Genomic DNA, 8,327 nt, shown 5'->3' on the forward strand with positions numbered 1-8,327 from the left:
CTCAGCCTGTTGCTGGGATCAGTGAATGGCTCAGGGACCGTTTCAGTTCTGCTCTTCCCTTGCTGGCCCTGGCTGACCCTGGAGCAGGGTCCCAACTGCGGAGCTGCTGGTGGACCATTTTTTGGGTGGGAGTTCTCTGCTTGTTGCTTGCAGGGCTCTTGATGGTGACCCCCCCAGGACCTCAGTGCCCTGCCCTGTCTTTCAGGATAAGAAGTGGCAGGGTCGAAGTGATGCTCACCTGATGGCCTAAGCCTGGCTGGGATGAGGTGGGACAGGAGCAGGCTGCAATCCCCTCCTGAGCTCTGCCCGTGGCGCAGAGATCCAGCTGGGCACGTCACCGCTCGCAGGGAGCCACACAGACCTCCAGTGCCCCGCTGTCCCTCTGCTTCCTTGCACGACCCGACCTGCCAAAATAAAATCAGGCAGCTGCCTGTGGCTTCTTCACTAGTAGGCTGAGGGCAGCAGGAGCTTGCTGCTAGCAGAGGAGCAGCCCTGGGTGAAAACCTGCAAGGAGAGGCAGCAGAGAGGGAGGCACTTGCTGCCAATTGGCCCCACCGCCTCCCCATGCTCAGCATCCCCTCTCACTGGTAACATCAAGATGCAATGGGGTGACACCTCCCCACCCCCCCCAAGCACTTGAAGCTCCAGTGAGCAAATGGCCCGGAGATACGGCAGGGAAGGGCCTTGGCCCTGAGAACTCCAGCCTGGTGTTGGGGCCATGCGTGTTTTCCAGCTGGGCAAGCAGAAACAAACCCCATTGTCCTCTGGGCAGACACAGCTCAGCAAGGGGCCTGGGGCACCCACAGGGCTCCTGGGGGCTGGCATGGGCAGTGGGGTCCAGCCAAGCTCCAGCCCCTCTCAGATTGCCAGCAGGAAGGGCCTGTTGCCCTGTGGAGCAGCAGCATCTTTGGGACACAGGGCACATCCCAGCTGGCAGGCTGGGGGACACAGAACCCCCTCTCCTGAAGGTCTCCCACCCCAGCCATCTCCTGGGTGTGATCCTTCCCACAGTGATCTCTCCATCCCCACCCTTCTGTCTCCCTCCCCACACCCTGACATCTTCCCTCCCTCCCTGCACCCCTGCTGCCCTCTCCTCAGCTCCTGCTTACAAGCATTTACTGCCTAATGACACCAATTAGCCACAGGGTTGCTCTGTGTCTAGTTATTGAGTGACAGCCATGCAACCACCATCCAAGGGTGAAATGTTACCCCTGCAAGTGGAAACTGCCTGCTGCCAGCGGCCAAGCTGAGACCTGGGTAAACTCAGGACACACAGTTCAGGCTCCCAGTCATACCAGAGGAGCCACGGTTAACCCCTGGCACAGCAGCAGGCAGGAATGCCCTGCGGCATTCAGAAACAGCCAGCCTCAGGGCATGGGCCACTCCTAGCACCCACTGTCACCCTGTCATATTCTCACGCTGGGTGTCCTTGGCAGAGGATGGTGGGTGGAGGGAGCCACACTATAGTCAAGGTCATCCGGCCCATTGAAGCAGTGCCGGGGGCACATCCCGCTCCTTGGCTGGCAGCACCAGCCTCCTGCGATGGAGCAGAGCCATTGAGGAAGGAGACAGCTGGCATCCAGCCACCTCATAAAACACCACGGGGGAGCTGTGGGCAGCTGGGAATGAGGGAACCTGGCAAAAGGAAGGGGGGTGGCAGTCACTGTGTGGTCTCGCTCCCCCCACTCCACAAAGCCCACCCAAGCCCTAGTGGAGCCGGGTGCCCAGCAGCTCCCTGGATCTCCAAGCACCATCTAACAGGCAGAAGCAGCCTTTCTGGAGGATGGCTGAATCCTAGCCCTGAAGCCTTGGCTCCCCATCAACTTTTCTGAAGCATCTTGGTGGCAGTGGTCAGATCTGTGCTCTGGCCCTTGGGGAGTGCTGCTGCAGCCGGAGGCTGCCCACCCTGCATGGCAGGGCAGGGACAAGGCACCCACCTGCTTTCCCAGCCAGCCTGCTCCCTGGGTGGCCTCTGTGGCCACCAGCATGACAGGGACCATGGCACATGGCCATCTACAGAGACGAGGACTCCAAACACACACCCAGGAGCTCTCACAGCCATGCTGGCCACAGTCTGTGCCCGGCTCAACAGTCGCTGGCTGGCGCGGAGGAATTCAGCTCTGTGCAAAGGTCTGGCACGGCTGACTAAATCCTGTTTGGAGACTAAGCCCTTCCCATCATGCTTTCCCCCCTTGGGCAAATCGGCAGTGGAGTTGTGGCTGAATGCTCCCAAACATCCCCGGGGAGGTCTCCAGGAGGGCCCTTTCCCACAGCTTCCAACAGTACCCGCCGTTCATCATTTCCCCTCTTTGCCAGTCATGCTTCCGTGGGTTCCCAAGCCGAAATGCAGCCCCCCCCCGGCCCCCCAGCGGAGCACGACCATGAGACATCAAAAGAAGGGCAAGCCGAACCCATGACCAGCTGCCCAGCCGGCGGGTATCACCAGGATATTGCTTGGTCTGCCCTCCCTTCCCCAGCCCTTCTGCAAAGCCGAGAACCCACCCGTGGGCAGAGGATGTGCTAACACGGCCCAGGGGAGAAGGAAACCCTCGGGGGGTCCTGCACCCCTCCCGCGTGCGGCTGGGGGACACCGCCGGCAGCCTCCAGTGCTTTGTGCTCAGGTCACTGGGAGGCCCTGGCGCAGTCTGGCTGTGCCCGGAGGGATGCACGCGCTTCTGGCCCCGACCGCCCACCCTGCCAAGCTGGCTGACCCCGAGAGGGGCTCTGTGGGACCCTGCGGGACCCCCGCGCCGCGACACTGCACCCACAAACCCATGGCCCGGGCCGGTGCTGCCCCCTGCTGGCACAGCCCCCCCTTGCGGCGGCCACCGGGTGGGCGGCCGGCAGCTGCGGGGCCCCCTCCCGTGACCGGGGAGCACGGGGAGCCCACGGGGAAGGGCTTAGCCGGCCTATAGGCTTAAGTGGCCCCGCGGCATGCGGGAGGGAGGGAGGGGGGACAGCGGTGGGGGGGTGGAGCGCAGCAGTGGTGTGCTCCCGAAAGTGGGGAGCTGATGGCTGGTGGGAGGGGATCTAGCCTACCCGAGCCGGAAAGCCCCCCAAGCTGTCCCCTGGGAAGGGGCAAGGGAAGGGCAGGCAAGGGCCCCAGCGCTGGGACCCCAGGCGGGCCCATGAGCATGAGGTGGCAGTGGGCTGGAGCAGGTAGATGGGGGCACCACTGGCATTGGGAGTGGTGTGCACAAAGTGGAACCAGGCACCCCAAAGTGTGAGCAGCGATTCGGGGGGCTTTGTTATGTGTGCTATGCTAACCCGCGGCTGTGCCGCAGAGGAGGGGCTGGGGGTGAGCGAGAGTCACAAATCTGGGGGTACGCAGGGAAGTCCAAGGGCAGAAGCTCCAGCTCTTTGTTTGAAGGTGTTGGAAAGGAGCAGGGCAGCATTGCTTGTAACACACCACGCAGAAGGGCAGGGGTACCGTGAGGAAGCAGATTTCAGGGTCCTGCTGTTCACCCAGGATGGATCACACGAGGACACCACACAGTGAGTCTCCCCGAGCACAGTACCTGTCCTGCAGGGCTGTGTTCACAGCTCAAATGCAAGCCTCAGAGAAAGGGCTCCTGGCTGGTCCTCCGAGAGCCCTGAGTTGACTAGGATGGGACGGGATGGGGAAAAGCACAAAACATACCTCCTCAGCATCGCTCGCTTCTCAGAAGGCAGCTTGCCTGCTTCTCCCTGCAGCCCTGGGCTATAAGTCAGCCAGGAGCATCCCTGTGCTGCTGCCAAGTGCCTCAGGGACAAGAGAGGTGCTACCTTCCCAGGGGCTCACAGTATAAGACTGACTCGACACGTCCATCCACAGCTGATGGGGACTCACAAGCAGTCTCTGGGGAAACAGCCTATTCTGCTAACACTGCAACCCAGACCTAGTAAATCTCCTTTCTGGCAAGCCAGAATGGGGAAAGTCAGCCCTGACAACAGTGGTGGCTGGCTTCCCACAAAGACTCCCCATTCTGAGAAAAAGCTGCAGGAATCACCTACTCCCTGCCATCTATACTCTCCCTGCAGGACCTTCCATCTCTGCTGGGTACAAGCAGGTGGAAAAGCCTCACCTGGTTTTTGCTAGTGCTGTGTCCTGGGATGGTACTGCTGGGAAGAAGCTCCATAGCAAGGCCGAGCTGCTGCATGGTGCCCAGCAGTGCTGCTGCTGACCTTGCTTTGCAGCTGCAGTCATGGAGGTGCTGGAATCCCTGCAAAAAGCCATGCCTCTTGAGAAGAAAAAGAATTCCATGAAAGCCTGGCTTCCCAGTAAGTCCTGGAGTGGCTCATTGCTGCCAGCAGCTCAGGTCAGACCTGCCCGCTCTGATGCGGGACAGACTGCTTAGCTACTGCTGCCTGTATCTCCTGTCCCGCTGCTCCCAATGCCACCCAGCTTGCCTTCAGGGGCACTCTGGCTGCTCCTGGCAGGGGGCAGGGGCTCCTTATACATCTGTGCATGAGACAGTCAGTGCAGCACAAGCAGGCCAGCAGCAGCTCGTGGCTGTGCTCCTCCACCGTGTCCTCCATCATCCTTCCTGCGCAGGCCTGGGGACCGTGACGGAAGAGCTTCACTACCTCCTACCACCTGGCCATACCAGTTTCCCTCATTCCCTACCCTTTGCCACCCATTGCAGCCCCCACAGCACCCACTCCCTCCCTGAGGCAGCACCAGGGCATGGGACAGGTAGGGACAGTGAGCAGTGGCAGGGACCCTCTTTTCTCACCTCTCGCACAAGACTTTTACCGGAGCAGCAGAGCAGTGCCCTGACCTTGAGAGGCACCATGGATGCAGGGGTAAGTGAGGTCAGGCTCTGGCAAACAAGCCCCAGGCTAAGCCTCGGACCCCGGGGGCAGCCGGGATCTCTGTACCAGGTCAAATCATGCTGAGGACATGGGGCACGGTGCCTGGGGAGGAAGGAGCTGCGTGGGGAACGGTGCAAGGGCAGAGGGCTGGCTCCCAGCTCCCAGCAGTCAGTCTACAAATAGAAAGGGTCATGGGAGAGTGCCTGGCTATGGGGACAAAGGGCCTGCGAGAGGCAGATGCAGTTGCAGAAGAAGCCCCGGCAGGGAGGCAAGAGGTGGCACAGTCCCAGGGCCTCCAGGAACAGGAAGGGCTCCCTGGCAGTGTCCCCACCCCCGGGGCCATAGAAGAACATATGGGACTGGCAGGGCAGGGAGGGAGCCAGTGCTCAGGGAAGGCTGGGCCTGACAAAAGAAGGTGACAGGGGCCAGTAAGAGGTGATTGTGCCAGTCCTGGGGTGACATCCTCTGGGGGCAGGGTAACCAAACACCGTGCCCAGCTGGTTGGTGCTGGGGGGGGTGGGGGGCGGTGGCATTTGCTGCCCTATGGCACTGTACTGGTGCCAGATGTATCTCTCAGGACAGGTCCACTGCCAGCCCCCCGGGGGGGTCCCGGAGGGGGAGGGGAAGGCAGCAACACCCAGCAGAGCCAGGAGCGAGGGGCCGAGCGCGCTGGGATGAAAGCACCCGTCGGACGGCCTGCCACCCCCGCAGCCCCCCAGCCCTGCCCGCCCGGCCCCGCCCCAGGACGGGTGCCAGGGCTACCCCGGAGCGCCGCCACCGCCGCCGCTGGCGTCCCCGCCCCGCTCCAGCGCGCCCCGCTCCAGCGCACCCCGCTCCGCGGCAGCAGGCACCGGCCCTTACCCCCTGCCCTGCCTACAGCCCGCGGCGGCAGCCCCGGCCCGGGGCCGGCCCGACCCTGCCCGCGGCACGGGGAGCTCCCGCCCGGCCCCGGACGCAGCCGCCCTCGCTTACATGCTTTTCCCCGGAGCTGGCAGGCTCCTTCCCGCGGCGCTGCCGGCTGGCAGGGCAGGATCCGCACCGCTCAGGCGGAGCGCTGCCAGCCGTGCTGCCTGCGGCTCCCGGCCGGGTCCTAGCGCGCTGCCTGCCACGTCAAGGACACCGCGCAGACGGGCGCAGGACAGCCCCAGCCCGGGCCGGCCCCGCCGCCGCCGGCGCTGCAGCCCCGCGCTCCCCCCGCCGCCCACCCCCGCCTCGCACCCCGCTCTGCCCCGGGCCCCCCCGCTGCAGCACCCGCATCTGCGAGATGGATGCTACCGGGGTCCCTCCGCTGCCGCAGCCCCGGCACAGGGATGTCCCGGGCTCTGGCTTTTCCCAGCGCCGCCCCTCCTCCTGGAGCACACAGCTGGTCCTCCTGCCCCTGCGCCCTCCTGGGGACCCTGCCCTGTGGGTCCCTGCCCCGGGAGCCGGGCATCGCCGTACTGCGAGCTGGCCCAGGCAGGGAGGGTGAGTGCCGACAGCCAGCCCCACTCACCGCTGCTGCTCCCCCCTTTCACTCCCCTGCTGCAGCGGGGCCAGGCTCCAAACCCTCCTTGCAGCCAGGGGACTGGAAAGCCCCGAGTCCTGGCTGGGGTCCCAGAGCATTGTCCCCCCAGGGTGGGTGAGCGAGGCAGTGGGTGGTGGCTCTGGGAGCTCAGCGCAGGCCCCCGGCTGCAGGGTGACCTTGCAGCAGGACTGCCGTGCAGCCGAAACGGGGGGCAAGTCCTTGGCTCGGCAGAGAGGGGCTTGGAGCTGAAGCCCCTGCTCGGTACCCGGGGAAGCAAAGCACTGCAGGGACGGCGCTTGCTCTGCGCACCTCCCCGCCGGCACCCTGCCCTTACCTCGCGGGCTCAGCTCTCCTGGGGCCAGGTGATACTGCCTGCAGCCTCCTCGCTCCAGGTGCCAAGCAGGGTCGGGGGTTCCTGTGGCCGCCGGACCGGGGTGTAGAGGCTCTCCCGCCCCGCCGGCTTTGCAGCAGAGCGGGCGTCAGAGCCCTGGTGCCGGCTGGGGCCGGCTGAGCACGGCTCCCGCTGGCTCAGCAGGTGGAGGCTGCATGCACGGGCAGATTAGCAGGGGGAAGTGGCTTCTGCCATAGGAACTGCAAGCAGGATTTGTCAGCGGGTTGTAGCGGGGCTGAGTGCCAGCGTGGGGAAGGAGAGAGGGGAGGTTGCATGTGGGCGGCCACCCCGGGGGGACACGCAGCCTGCGCAAGGGGGACAGCCCCGGGTACCAGTACCGAGAGCAGTGCTGCAGGTGCCAGCATCATCCCTGGGATGGTGGCACATGTCACCCCATGCTGCTGTGCTGGACTCAAGCCATCCATGGTAGGACAGTTGCTGAACCCTCACCCCACCGTGGATTGGCATCAGACCCCTGGGGCCAGCTGGGGGGCCCTCAGCAGAGCGCCCTGCACCCGCTGCCCCCTCCGCCGGGCCCCTCAGCTGCTCAGGAATGAACTGGCGCCTGCCCACCGGCTGCTTTCCTGGTATGTCAGGCCAGAGCCACGAATGCGATGCCTCGACCTCCTCCCCGGCCTGGCCAGGGCTGGGCCCCTCCCAAGGCACGGCCCCCCCAGCCTGCCATCCCTCTCGCCTCTTCCCGTTAAGGCAGCACAGGCAGCTGAGCTTTGGTGCTGGGGGAAAACAGGTGCTGGAGCCAAGAGTGATAGAGCCAAGTGGAGGGTGGGACGGCGCAGGGGGAAGCACACCCCTGCCTCCACAGCAGCACCCCTTGCCGGCGTTTCCTCCCCCCCCCTCACTGGAAGCATGGAGAAAGCCCCTCTGCCAGGGACACTGGTGTGCCCACTGCCTGTCCTCAGCCCCAGAGACACTGTGGGAGGGAGATGGGGTGGCGGGAGCGTTTCTCCTCTCCCAGCCCTTGCTGCAGAGCTGGGCTGCAGCCAGCACTTCTATTTTAAGCCCCACAACGTGTATGAGGGGGTGAGGGGTGTGCGCAGCTGAACCTAGCAGCCTGCTGGGGAGAGGCCCTGCTATACACAGCCCCAGAAAATTCCCCTTCTCCCCCCGGGGGCTGGTGCATGCTCAGGGCAGGCTGGGCCAGCTCCTCTGCCCCCTTCCCAGCACGGGTGGGAACTGGCACAGCTGAAGCTGGTGTAGCCTGGTGAAATGATTGCAAAATACCTGGGATGCAGGAAGCCCTGGGGGTTTGGCCACGGTTCCCTGGCCCCCTCCACGGCACACAGCATTTACCTGCCATGACCTGGGCTGGCAGCCATCCTGCAAGAAAGGCAGGCAGGCCTGGCAGGGCTGCGCAGGCAGGAGCATCTGCTCTGTAGGCAGCAGCTTCCCCACTGAGCTCCTGTGGCAGGGAAAAGGGGCCCAGGTGCCCTGTGGGATTAGCTGGGCTGGATGCAGCCACAGAAGAGCCACAGGACAAAGCATCCTTGTGAGAGGTGCGAGACAGTTCAGGCTTCTCCCTGAGCACTATCAAACCCTGCTGCAGGGTCCCCCTCACCTGAAGCTCCCCCCACCCCTTAGCAGGGACCACCTTGCAGAGCCCCTCTCCTACTGCATGAA

The 8,327-nt window shown here is 64.3% G+C and overlaps 1 protein-coding gene across 1 annotated transcript in view; it reads right to left on the reverse strand.

Annotated features, from left to right (window-relative positions):
• SLC29A1 (solute carrier family 29 member 1 (Augustine blood group)) overlaps positions 1-6,785 on the reverse strand; it is a 34,454-nt gene extending 27,669 nt beyond the window's left edge. The window contains exons 1-2 of the mRNA XM_056357810.1: positions 6,633-6,785; positions 239-404 (exon numbers count right to left, since the gene is read on the reverse strand). The gene's annotated coding sequence lies outside the window, so the exon portion shown is untranslated. The remainder of the gene's footprint in view (positions 1-238; positions 405-6,632) is intronic.
• Positions 6,786-8,327: the final 1,542 nt, after the last annotated feature.

Source organism: Falco biarmicus, chromosome 12 (genome assembly GCF_023638135.1).
Source record: "Falco biarmicus isolate bFalBia1 chromosome 12, bFalBia1.pri, whole genome shotgun sequence".
Taxonomy (NCBI): Eukaryota; Metazoa; Chordata; class Aves; order Falconiformes; family Falconidae; genus Falco; species Falco biarmicus.